The following is a 14,313-nucleotide window of genomic DNA, read 5'->3' as shown; positions in this document are numbered from 1 at the left end:
GACTTTATCATAGACACATCATTTGTTTACCAGAATATACAGAATTTGAGTTCTGGTTCTTAATACTAATTTGGGACTTCTGGTGACTCATCTGAACTGCTCTTTTACAGTTTTTTTTTTTCTTAAATGTAAATTTAAATTTACAGCAGTATGAGTAAATGTAAATTGTCATCACAACTACACTATGGTTCTGTTGTTGGTCTCATTGTTGCTGCAGTTGGTCTCCTGAATCATCAAATTGTCCCATGAGCAGGTTAAGATTTAAGAAGTCTGAGCAGAAATTAAGCTAATATCTAATCAAGATGGATACAGTTTTTAGTAGTGACTCCACATCAAAGAAATATAATCTAACCTTTTACGGTCTCATCCTTTTCTGTCTGTGTAGCCTTTGATTTTCATTTTAATTGATCTGCCAAACATTCTCTCACTAAATATGATTGGTATAAAAATGCTTAGCTTTGCAGCATATACAGCTTTTATGATTAGAAGCAGCTAGTGTCTGTGTTGCTCTATCTGCAATAACTGGGTGGCTGCTACCACCCCCAATATCCAGTAAAGAGGATGACAGGATTTCATTTGTCTGAGTCTTTAAGCTAATCCTTCAAACAAACAGTTTTCAAGCCTTTGTCTTTGCTTGATTTGCATAAAGAACAAGGGTCGACTGGCTGAGAGACGTCAGCCTCCCACACTGACATCTGTCGGAGAGGTACAGAGTTTTTCAGTCACAGAGGAAACAATAAGGTAGTTGAGCAACATGGTTCAGCAGCTGTTTGCCAGATTCAATAGACCCATTCACAGCAGATATCTTGGCTTGTCACCGCATAAAAAGCACCGGTGTAACTGATAATGATAAATGAACTGATTCCAGGTCCTCCTACCCGGCTGTCTGCTTCCATGACACTATTGAACAATGTTGGGTCACCGATCCAAAAAAGCAAGTCAATATGTCAACACCGTTTTCCTAAATACGCTTCACACTGTTGTCAGTTGCCATTGTAATCACAGCTGAGTTTGTTCCAGATGTGACAGCCAGAAAGTTAAGGTTGGCAAAGTCCCAGTAAGTTGGAAAATAAAAAAAAATGATTTAAAAAACACAAGTACTTAAATAGTTTATTTACAAACCTTATTGCAGCGCGGAGGAATCAAAAAACATTATTGAGGGCTGAATAAAAACTAAAGGAAGTGTCTAACATGTGAGTCATAAGACCACCTGGAGGGATTGATTATGTTTGCCATTTAGGCTGACATCCAGGTCAGATGGAAACATTCAGACCACGAAAAATCTTACATTCCAGCCAAGAGAATGGTTCTGCATTTAAGCAATCCTTGTAATTGCCATTGTAATTGCCAAATGAATGACCTACCAAATTATGTAGGTCATTCATTTGGTGACCTACATAATTATGCTGAAAGCCATAATGAAAGTTTAAGGTTTGTTTTTGCATGAATTTCTATAGTAGCTAGTGTTCTTCAACGACAGAGGAGGATGAGCTTAGGGCAATTTTATGGAGTGGTATGTTGATAATATCTGATTTTAATGTACTTGTGTTGTGATTCAATTCAATTGAAATCCCCAATTTTTTTTTCTTATTTTATCCCAAAGGGATATTAAATGTTGTAACTCATTAAGATTCTTCAAAGAGTCATTGTAGATAGTGATGGCTGTTGGCAGGAACGATCTCCTGTAGCAGTCTGTATTACTGTGAATTTGAACGAGCCTCTGACTGAAGACATGAAGACACTCTGTTCTTCTGAGACATTCTCATGAAGAGGATGATCAGGGTTGTCCATAATTTCCTCGATTTTATGTAAAATCTTTCTGTGGGAGCCATTTATCTTTTCCTGTGTGCCACCAAGGGGCATATTTCATTTTGAGTTCTGAGTATGTCTCAAGGGGTACCGGGTTATTTAAGGTCAAGTGGGATTCTGTTTAAGTGTTGCTAATGGGAAGACACAAACATTTTTCTGCTGTGCTTGGTTTTGATTTACGGCTGATTTATGTGGTTCTACATTGAAATGGCAAGACAATTGACATTCTACAGAAAATAAATGACTATGATTATAAGTCAAACTGAAGATCAGAAAAAGAAATCTTGATTGAGCGCATGTAAAACCAATGCTTACCAGAAACAGCAGCAACAAGTCGTCTAAAATACAGAATTTTAGCCGCTACACCTTCTTTCCATTGTCATCTTCAGAAGTCCCACAGTTGTACCCAGAACAGAACCACAAGAGAACCAGCCTTCTACGTCAGGTTGTTCTGTTGTGATGATTACTAATGCAGGTTGTGAGGCCTGCAGTAGACAGAGAAATTGTTGAGCACCATAAACTTTAGAACCCTATTGAAGGAGTGGATACCTTCACAGTTGTGGGTGGACACAGTGAAAATACCAGACTAAGCACACAGCCCTGTGGTGTGCCTGTTTTGAGCACCAATGTGAATGATGTTCGGCCCCCTGTTCTTACCCTCTGCCCATCCAAGATTGCTGAATAACATGAGCAGGAAGTCCAGCCCTGTTCAGTTTCCTGAGGAAGAAGAGTCTTTGTTAGGCCTTCCTCGTCAGAAAAGAGGTGTTCAGTGACCAGATCAGGAGGTCCAGAATATGGATATTATCCACTCCCTCCACCACCTCCTCTTGAATTATAAGAGGTGGGTGCATTGTCCTCCTGGACCTCCTGTAGTCCACTATGACCTCCTTGGTGTGAATCTCACCTGTTAGAATGAGGAAATAAAAAGATAGGAAAACAACCAGGGACAGATGGGGGGAAAAAGTGGAGAAACAAAAGGAAGAGAGAAAAAACTGACAAAAAGGCTCCCCAGAGCCTTTAAATAACTTCAAATAATTTGGTTGCCAAACCAAGTCTGCATATTTGGTACTAAACATCCTGCAGTATGACTATAATAAGTCAAGAATAAAATTACCAAAATTTTGACTGTAAAATAGAGAGTGGACAAAAACAGCACCCAACAAAAGCAATTAATGAGATTGTAGCAACAGATAAATCAATGATGAAAAAACAGCTTGTTGCAAATTGAGGATCTTTGAAGGTTAGCAGTCAATCATTTTACCATCTTATGGTTTATTAACCGACATAAAATCCACAATAACTGTTGTTTTACACAGTCACAGACAGTTTGTGTCAGAATGGAGACCCCACACCGTCACCCATACATTCACAGCCATGCTCAGCCTTCTTCCTGCTGTTGCCATGGCTGTTGACATCTAAGGTGTTGTTGCTTTATTAGACTCAACTACATCCTGCTTCTGCCTACCGAATCAGACTCTGACAGAGAATGAAAGCGATTAAAAAGTTTATTGACAAGTAAACATTAAAGTTCTTTGGCGTTCAGGTCCCAGCCGAGGACGTCTAGCTGAAACTGCGATAAGCTTGATAAACATTCCTGATACTGCATATGAATATAATCCCCCCAGGGCCAGTACTGGTGGTCGAGGTCGAAGAAGGATGTATGCCTGAAGAACCAGGAGCAGAAGGTGGAGATGGGGCGGAGGTGGGTTGATTGCAGCTGGTAAGCGGAGGAGACCATGGATGAAGGTCCTTATCAACTGGAGCTTGGTCGATGATTGGTCATGATGAGGCTTGGTCCAGTGCTGATAGGTCCAGGGAGATGAGGGGGGGGGGGGGCGGGGCGCTGATTGATGAGGCAGGAGTAGCAAGATACTTCCAGACTGAATTTGTGCCTAAGCTTAATTTTAACATTGTGACTTTTATGTCTATGAAAAGCACTTTAGAAATAAACTTTACATACTCCACTGAGACTCAATGTTTTTAAAGGAATAAGCAATATCAGGATACTAATGTTAATCCCACAAGAACAGCAGCATAAGGAACACAGCTGAAACTGGAAACAAAACGTAAATAAAGGAACCTAAAAATGATCCTTAGCCTGAAAATTTTGTTTCTTTTTGCATCAAAGAGTTTTGCTTTTTACCTATAACTTCCACAGTGCTGCAGCTGGTAGCACTACTGCCTTGTAGCAAGAAGGTCTTGGGTTCAAGTCCCTGCCTGGGGTCTTTCTGCATGGAGTTTGCATGTTTTCTTTGTGCATGCATGGGTTCCCTCTGGGTACTCTGGCTGCCACAGTCCAAAAACATGACTGTAAATTCTCACGAGGAGTGAATGTGTATGTCCATGATTGTTTGTCCTGTCTGTCTCTGTGTTGCCCTGTAAAGGTCTGGTGATCTGTCCAGGGTGACCCGCCTCTCACCTGTTGACCACAGAAGATAGGCACCAGCCATATTTTAGGTGTAGACACACAAACGCCCACACGCACGCGCACACATATACATACAGGTATGACACCGCCTTCTAATCACCACCCAAATTCTATGGGTGGTGATTGGTTCTTTTTCTTCATGTTTAATGGTGGTTGACAACTTAATAGAGAATTATCGCCATCAGCTGGTGAGGAGTTTTTATTTTATGCCAAATAAAACCCCATATTAAAAATCACAATACGGTTTTCTGTCAGATCAGCATACGTTGTCAGAGTAGCATGCATGCAGTGAGTATACATGCGCATTCAGTGATTCATGACATTTAGAGGAGCTGTCAGTTCAGCATACGTAACAAGATACAACAAAAAATAAGTCAATAAATTGTTTTCAATGATAATTAGATTAATATACATCTAGTAGCTATAGCATCTAGACCCTGCTTCTGTAGTTGCAGCAGGGTCTAGTTGCAACTACAGTCAACCTGTTTTTTGATGATGGTCTGACTGGTTAACTGCTAAGGCAGGATGTCATTCTGCTGTTAAAGTTTATGATGATCTAACTTCTATGTCATGGTGGTGTGTTGCTGATTAAATAAAAGCATGTGGTAATCACAGCATATACTTGTCTGACAGATAAAACCATCAGTTTGTGCTACTAGAATGATGATCTGACAACGTATGCTGATCTGACAGAACTGCGGCCTTGTAGCTTTTACTTCTTGTTTCTTTCTGAACTAGATCCAAAGGGCTAGTTTTGATTGTGATTGGTTGATATGCGATAACACATCCCCCCCCCCCCACACACACACAAAAGCAAATATGCCCCAAGTAATTCTGATGTCCTCTGATGAAACCCCTTGTTCAAATTTGACTCATTCAAATTAAGCAATTTTACCAACAACAATATTGATTCTTTAGACTAAATTCATTTAAGAAATTACAGCACATTTATCCTTCTCCACAAATGTTTTTATGCAATTTCTGCCTCAGTGTTCTGTGCTCTTCATGGTCTTACGCATTCCCACAATGGACTGCCCCACAAAGGCTCAGTGCCCTCGGCAACAGAGCAAACTGAACTCCAGAGGCCTCATCTGTGTGTATGAGTGAGAGGAGACTGAGAGGATGCACTGCTGTTTTCTGTCGTTGAAGTGCTTTTATCAAGAGCTGTTCCTTTGCACTAACACCCAGGCACAGACTCACAGATCCACATCACACACAGACAGCCATGCATAAAACGGAGTATGCATTAAATACTTGATGAAGTGTGTGAAGCTGTCAGGCATCATTCTACAGCTAGATGAGAATACTTGTCAGATTTAATGAGCAATTTTGTCTTGTGTAATGTCTTCTGAGCCTCAGCATAGGGAAACAGCACTCAGTCCCAATAATGTGCTTAAATATGTTACTTTGCAGATCACAATGACATGTAACAACTAATATCACTTGAATTATTTCAGTGTCTAGAAGGAAGAATAGCTGACATGGAACACAAGAAGTTTAGCTAATCATACAGAAAAACACATTTAATAAGTTTTAGAAACATTTGAACGTGTACTTTAAATGGCATGAGATATAAACAGAACGGAGTAAACAGGCCTGCGGCTGAAGTTTGGCCTTTGTTTACACCCACACGCTCCAACTTCTTCAACAAAATGCTCCAACCGTCCATGCTCTCAGAAACCACCAAAATTCTCACCTTGTTTACCCTTATTCGCATATTTATCTGCACTGTTTTCAGCACTGGGTTAAAGCTTTTTAAAATATATCCACAAAATGGGTTTGCTGGCACAGTGAGCAAAATGTTACCTAATTAAAATTAGATATTTTCTATCATTGTACCAATGACTAGTGGTTCAAGTTACAAAACTTGGCTATGCTAAGAAATTAAATAACAGTATTCCAAACAGCAAAAAGATGGTACTTTGTCTTTTAGATTGTTATGAACCCATAACAATCTAATCTCTAAGATCCCTTTCAAAACAGATTTAGATTGTCCTATGACGTCTACAATTTCTAAGGCCAATAGGACATTGCTGAATGGTGTAAAATTTGATTTTAAGATAAAGTAACATACACTTCAGACTTCCAGCACAAGTTCAACTTTTGTCATACAAAGAAATACTCAGATGACTCTGCAGCTGTCCTGTGAATCAGAAATGGACAAGAGGCTGAGTACAGAGATCTGGTGGACTGCTTTGTGTCATGGAGGGAACAATCATCTAATCTTGAATGTAAACAAAACAAAGGAGATTATTGTCGATTCCAGTAAGAACAGGATCAGATCAAACCCTATTTCCATCATGAGAGAAGAAGTGGAGGTGGTTGAGGAATATAAATACCTCATTGTTCATCTGGACAACAGACTGAACTGGAGACGCAACAGTGAAGCGTCTATAATAAAAGAGAGCAGACGGAACTTCCTGAGGGTGTTAAGATCCTTCAAGGTTTGGAGCAAGATGCTGCAGATCATCTATCAGTCTATTGCTGAGAGCATCATCTCTGCTGCTGTTATCTGTTGGAGCAGCAGCATCAGAGCCAGAGACCTAAAAAGGCTCAACAGCTTGATAAATAAGGATGGTTCTGTTCTGAGGACGACTATGGAACCTCTGGAGATGATGATGCAAAGAAGGATTCTTCATAAAATCAAGAAAATTATGGACAACCCTGACCATCCTCTTCATGAGACTGTCTTGGGCAAACAGAATGTCTTCAGTCAGAGGCTTGTTGAAATTCACAGTAATACAGACTGCTGCAAGAGATCTTTCCTGCCAATAACCATCACTGTCTATCGTAACTCTTTAATTAAATGAGTCACAACATTAATTTCCCTTTGGGATCGATAAAGTATTTTTGAATTTGAATTCAAAAAAAGAATCAAAACTATGTGCTTTTATCTGAAATTCCCCTGATGAATTGTTTTTCTGCTTGTCAATCACTCAGAGCAATGCATGTCTGTCAAGCTTGTCATTTTCCCAAACATAGCTTTCTTTAAAAACTAATAATCGCAACAAATAATCACAAACCACCAGAAAAAGCAAAGATTCTAATGCAGGTACAAATATTTAGGGAGAAAGTTTAACATACATGATGTTACAGTAAGTTTGTTATCACATTTAAATGTGTTGACTGTTTGCTATTAGTGATCGTAAAAATGGAAATGCATGCTACATGGCTAGTGACATTCTATGACTTGCATGCAAAGAGAATAATGAGAGAATGAGGTGACATTGCAACAAAGAAATGATGAGTTGAGGCCACAAGCTTTGTAGAAATAGCAGGTAAGCAATATAACCTGTAAAGTGCAGCAACTCGCCTTGAACTGTTAATTTTGAACTTTCTCAGTCAGTCTCAGTTTTACCTTATTGTCTGGGAAAATCTCAATTTGTCAGAGGAAAACATTTAAACTGCGTAGACAAATTTAGGTCCTCTCATGAGTTGAATTTTAGCCATATCAATATTTGCACTGAAGATAAACTGAAGTGGACTGAATAGTCTTTCAACAAAACTCTTTCAAAAATGGTGAACTGTCCCTTTAAATATGAGACTGCTTAAAGCATGGGATCTCAAATAACTAGAATACAGATAATTATTTTCTGCATTTACTTTCCTTTGCAGACTCAGATTTCTCTGAGAAAACGCACAAGAATTACACACATTCGTAGTTGGTCTCTGGAGCTACACCTTCAGGCCAGATTAGTCTGACTGATTCAGAAGCAACTCTCCGGGTGTGTAAGTGAACAGTAGTACTGTACACTCTGGTTTCAAACACTTTAAGTTACCCTCACAGACCTGCATACATGCATGGTTACCGAGTAAAATCTCTACACTGTGAGGAATTTTGCATAAAAAACACATGAAACCAGTGGTGGGAAGTAACGAAGTACAAGTACTTCGTTACTGTACTTAAGTACAGTTTTCGTGTATCTGTACTTTACTTAAGTAGATTTAATAATGGATACTTTCCACTTTTACTCCACTACATTTTACAGTAAGTATCTGTACTTTCTACTTCACTACATTTCTACAGAACCGTCGCGTTACTCGTTACATCCACGTCGCATTGAGCTTTTTGTCCGTTAAAATGTGACGTTCAGGGACTTAAGGTGGCGCCGTAAAATCCAAGCAATGACTTACTGTCTGTTGTCACCCATCGCCTCCACCTTTACTCGCACGCGGAGCTCCAGACATGCGCAGTGGTGGATATCCGTCTAATCGTCAGTAATATAATAGCGCTGCATAAACCATGAGATATGGTGACATGTAAAATCAGCAGCGCTTCGCTCTCACAGACTGTGGGGACTTCGTGCAACTTTTAGCGTCACTTGGAAGGAAAGCTTAAAAGGTAAGATCTGTGGACGTGATGCTAGCAAAGCTAGCTGTACTGACTGAGACACATGCTGCATCTGCGATGAAAAAAAGTTGTCACTCATGCCATTGTGTGTTGACTGAGGTGTCGCATATGGGACAACGCTGTGACCAAAGTGGAATATAGTAATATGACATTCAGGAACGATCCGATTCTTCTGGACGGATCTTTACGAAGTCCTAAGGACTGAAGCCTCTCTGGGTTCTTGTGTACACTGCAGTAGCTAACACATACACACGTTTATTTAATCGCCGAATAAGTAAAAGTTGAATGAACACAGAGCATGCTCATTGATTGATTTCGTCTCCTGTCATGGTGGCAAACATTGCAGTGGGAGGGAGGGTGAGAACAGTCACGGTGCTCCTTCTGCTTGGTTTCTTGTTGCGCCGTTGGACAGTGTTCATAGTTGAATATTTACCGTTAATTGCGATGTTTCAGTTGTGGTTTCTGACATGGGCAATATGGGCAACCGTCCAGGGTGTTATTTTTCTAGGGATAGCAGGAGACCTCTGCAGATTGTAGCACAGCGATGAAAGCAAAACAGAATGAAATGAGTTTTAATTGATACTGGTTAAATAAATTTCAGCTCTAAGTATTTAACATCTAGGTGTTTTTATGGGAATGTGGATCTTTCAGATCAATCTGTGAACCAATTTTGATAAACTTAATTTTATTGTGTCATGTAGCGCAGGGCGCTGGTCTTGGTCTCGGGTTCAGTGGTCTTGACTACAACTCTGCTACGTGGCTCCTTGGTTGCATGTTCTCCCTCACCCACCTTCTTTCCATCCCCTTTCTGTTGGATTTCTTTCTAAATAAATGTCACTAATGAAGTTCATGCTATGTTAGGACAGGAGACGAGATGTTTCCATCCCTGAAATTATGATTCATAGAATCACATATCTAAGTATAAACTGTTACAGAGAATAAACACAATAAGAACATGTTTAATCTGTGGCATTGTTCATTAAAATGGCACATTTCTTATGTATTAAAATTAAATATAATCAGTTCACTTAATGATATTAGCGATTAGGTTATGTATTCAGCAAGTACTTTTACTTTTAATACTTAAGTATTTTTAAAAGCCAGTACTTTTTTACTTTTACTTAAGTAAAATGTTAATGTGGTACTTTGACTTTTACTTGAGTACATTTTTGACTGTGTATTTGTACTTTTACTTAAGTAAATTTTTTGAGTACTTTCTCCACCACTGCATGAAACTGTTAGAAAGAGAAGCAAAGGAGAAATATTACAGTGAGAATAAAATAAGAGGAAGAAGAGGAAATGAGAGCACAGAGAAATGTGAGAAAATGGAGAGAAAGGAAAAATAAAAGAGAGGGGTCTTCTCTTTCCTTAAATACTCCTGCTGAGATTTTGCTCCCACTGATCAAACCGCAGGAGGAAAGAGGTGAGGGGGCGAATGCAGGAGGAGGAGGACAGAGACAGAGAGCAGAAAAAAGGCAGAGATAGGCTGCCGAACATCGGAAAGGAGAATCAGGAAAGGAACAAGAGGTAGACCGAATGGTGACAGTCATCACATTAGAATAATAAGATCATAGTTGGGGAAAAGTGTGACAGAAGGAACAAAGATTTGACTTCTATGGCCTCTCAACTCCATGGCTGCCCACCTCCTTTTTCAGACCTGTCAAGTCTTGTTTTATCACAGTCGAGTCATAACATCATACCTGTAAGAGCTGCAGAAACACTGACATCAGCCCACATGCACTCAGCTCATGTTGCTGACACTGACAACCGCCATCTTAGTGATCTACAGCATGGAGACAGAGAGGGAAGCACTGCTTAAAAGGGTTCTCTACCCACTGAAGTGTAATCATGTTGTGTGTATCTCTTCTGTGCGTGCGTGCGTGCGTGCGTGCGTGCGTGCGTGCATTCAAGAGAGAGAGAGCTGTTATGGCTGTTCCTAAAAAAAGCCAAAATAAGAGGTAAGCACCCTAGTGAACTCTGCATCATAATCCTTGTGCACCTACACATGCACAGCTTCATACACACAGAGTCACAGGAAGTAAGATAATATGATATCACTGAGAGAACACACATATTTTTAGCCTTGAGCAAAAGGGGAGAAAAAATGAACTTAATGTTAGGTTGTATTAGCTTTGCATGAGTAAGTACATACAAAATGCAAATGCAGAAGCCTTCGCAAACTCACTACTACTTCAGTGTTTATGAGCAAACTGTGAATACTTTCACCAACAAGGAAGTTTATTAACGTCCCCAAAATGTACCACAACATGCCTGTGTATATTCTCAGTCATCCAGGTCATGTCTACTACAACTGACTAAATTGAAAGAAACTGGTCCTTCGCTCAGGTTTTTCTGAAGACGTTTCAATAGATAATCTTTGTCAATTCTGAAGGTTCGCAGTTGAGCAACTTGGAGCATTCCCAGTCGGATATAAATCAATGATCCTGGTGTCCCTCAGCTGGCTCATTTTTGGCTCGTCTTTTGTTTTGATAGGTTTTGATGAGTTGTGTGCTCGGTCACTTCTTGAACAGTTAACCTAACAGATATGTTTTGGACTGAAATAGGAAGCTGGAGTATCTCGGTAAAAAATACAGACAAACAGGGAACACATGCAACTTCTATACACAAAGAGCCCAGGTTGGCAATCAAGATGGTCTGACAATCATTACAGTGTATCTCAGTATCTCATCAGGTGTTAACATTATATTATAATATCTGAATAAAAAACAGTTAACCACAACCAATTATTTAAAAATGTACTTGTCAGTTAGTAGTTGAGTATAATTACACAAGCATCCTGTGCAGCAGAAGAGTAATATTGTTTTTTTATCTGGACGATTGCTTGATGATTCCGAGTTTCTGGGTATGGAAGGGATGTAGAAGCAGGTGATAATGTTTGAAGGTGGTAGGGATAAGAGATGGTGGAGTTAGAGATGATGGGTAGAGATGAGAAATTAAATCAGTTTTCAGGTTAGGTTGTCATTGGTTACTAGTTGGCAAAGATTTGTCCAGCTAGTAGCCAATTCCAAAACCAAAGCCTGTAAAGACAATTGCAAAGTTAAAGCATCACCAATGCCATTGTTTCATCTGGTATTATTTGATAAATTATAGTTAAAGAAATTATTGACAACAAAATGCTTTGTGCCTTGTGATCTGACACTGACAGATAACTGCTTGATTTATTTGTGTTTACAGAAGCAAGCTTTTCTTCAAAAAATGTGTGTAGTTTTCTGAGCAAGCATTAACCAAACAGAGATACTGCCAAGTGACATTGTGATGATTTTGTTAAATTACCTATCGGCATTTTGGGTCACTCGGGAATGGATTTAGAATGGATTCATCACTGACAAAATACAAACATCACTTTAACCATGAGTTAAAAACATTCTGAAAGACCAACTTATAACTGTTTGCTTCTCCTTAGCAGATGTTTGAGTGGATGTTGGCTGCATCCACAAACTGGCTTGCAAATGATGCAGAACACATTGACAGATCAAAATTTAATTTATCAACTTTCATCTTGCAATATTATAGTTTTGTAGAAGTGCTTATGGACATAGCTACCTCAAAAGAAGTATTGGTTTTTTAATGTTTTTTAATGACCTGCTCTTTCAATATTTTCCCTGCAAGTTCTCTCATTTCATTAAAGCGCTCCAATTTCAGCTACAATTTAGTCTGCATTTGGGTCCTTTTGTATCACAAAACATAACAGAAATGGAACTACCCTAGTAATATCTTTTATCCTTATTTTATTTTAAAGGGGCAGTATTATGTAAAATTGACTGAGCTTTACATCATGTTGTGATGCTACTCCCTTAACAAAAACATCCCTTGAGTGTGGGTTTGATTCTTTCATGTGTGTTCGACAAATCTTTTAATCTCCATGGCAACCATTCAGCTGTAGTTCCATTTCTGTTAAGTTTTTGTGGTAGTAAAGGACTCAAATGCAGACCAAACCTGCAGTTTCCAAATGTCCACCTCACAGAGCAGACCTCCCCTGAAGCTACCCTTCAGCTCGTTCAGACTAGCCAGCAGCAATTAGCAAAGATGTGGTCACAAACAAACTCACACAAATATCGACTTAGCCGGGTGTATAGAATCGACCCACCAAGGCAGCTGACAGGGCCTATGTCCCAGCACTGACGAAGCAGCAGCAAGTACTGAGCACATGTAGTCACTTATAATTAGTAAAGCAGATACCACGACGATAGCTAACAGGTGGCACCAACAAGACAAATCATGAACGAATAATAATTCAGAATATCTCAGTTGCTTAGCTTTAAGATCCCATCCAAAAGGCAGAAGGGTGAAGAGAATTTAGTGCTACTGGGGGAAGCAGCCGTCCCACATCATACAACACTGGAAATGAACAGTTTGGCCAGGTAGAGGAAGAGAGATAACCTCTAATTGACATGCAGCCATAACTTTAAATACAACAATCATACTGTCACAGCTGCTGCTGAGCTGTGACCACTCACACCTGATAATCATCACCTTGATCCCCAGCTGCTGCTATATAAGGACGGTTCTTCCCCCTGCACGGTGTCAGATTGTTGTGAAACCCTCAGTGGTAACACTATCAGGCCTGCTGTAGTGACTTGAGCTAACTGCCCAGTAACTAACCTGTCTGTCTCTTCCTTCTGCCTAGTTGCCTCTCCTGTCCCTGATCCTGACGCCCACCACTGGCTTTGGACCTTCCGGCTTCGACCCCCTGTCTGTCTGACCCTGAGATCTGGAATTGCCACCCTGATTTGGATTCCCTGGTTCTGACCCTGGCCTGCCTGACCAAGAAACAGTTTATTTCCTATTAAACACCAGTTTTTGTATTTACTGTTCAGTCCCTGCGTCCATCAGTTCCTGAACGTGCCACATTAATACTGCTTTTTTGCTAGCTTGTTAGATAAAAATTAAATTAAAATATATTAAAGTTTGTGAAAAATGTGAAAAAGTTCTGTGTTTGAATTCACTTTGTGCAGAGACATACTGTGAATAAAACAGCTTGAACAGCATAGATTACATTTTACCAGTAGTTCATTAAAATAATCTAAACATTCAAGCAGCAGCTTTGAGGTGGCACATAGTTGAAAATGAACCCTAGGCATTATATTCCCTGAAGCTATTTCTGTATTATCCCTTAAGCTTTACATTCTATAGAATGGAATCTTTAGGGCTCAATAAGTGAACAGGTGTCTGATAGTAGAAGAATTCCCAGGGGCTGAAGAGAGAAACATCTAAGATTTAACCTGCAGAGAAATATCCACTTCAAAAGTCAAATCAGACGTATTTCTGACCAAAATCACAGAAACTGAACAAAATTCCTCACTTGTGTTATTTTCTCTTTTCTGTGTCATGATGAAACAAGGCTGGGGGCTCATTTGACCTCACAAGCTAATTAATGTATCACCCTTGAGTTTAATGATCTTAACTAAGACTTTTTTATGTGTCAAGTATAGAGTTAACACATCAAGCTCCTTCATTACCATGGGGCCTCATGACTTTGTATGTCATGCATTAATTCATGCATTTATTCACGCCAAGTCTTGCACATATTGATGCATGAATTACAGATAAGTCACGAACACTTATATTAAAGTGTTGCACTACATTCCGGATCATTTTCATCAGAACATGATAGCCACTGAGAAACCGATCTCTTTCAGTTAGCCTTCCTTCAGACGACGGGCGAGTTTTGAGGTCAGAAGATATTTGAGTTAAGAATGAGGCA

The 14,313-nt window shown here is 39.6% G+C and overlaps 1 long non-coding RNA gene across 1 annotated transcript; it reads left to right on the top strand.

Moving 5' to 3' along the window:
• Window positions 1–8,101: 8,101 nt before the first annotated feature.
• On the top strand, window positions 8,102–13,597 carry LOC148160315 (uncharacterized). The gene is made up of 2 exons (XR_015764189.1): window positions 8,102–8,579; window positions 13,237–13,597. It is a non-coding gene; the product is annotated as an uncharacterized LOC148160315 (long non-coding RNA).
• The last annotated feature ends 716 nt before the right edge of the window (window positions 13,598–14,313 follow it).

Source organism: Poecilia mexicana, unplaced genomic scaffold (genome assembly GCF_051168715.1).
Source record: "Poecilia mexicana isolate PSO_F unplaced genomic scaffold, ASM5116871v1 scaffold_2, whole genome shotgun sequence".
Classification (NCBI taxonomy): domain Eukaryota; kingdom Metazoa; phylum Chordata; class Actinopteri; order Cyprinodontiformes; family Poeciliidae; genus Poecilia; species Poecilia mexicana.
The sequence above is the reverse complement of the archived record's forward strand: the minus strand, read 5'-3'. Positions and strand labels throughout refer to the sequence as shown.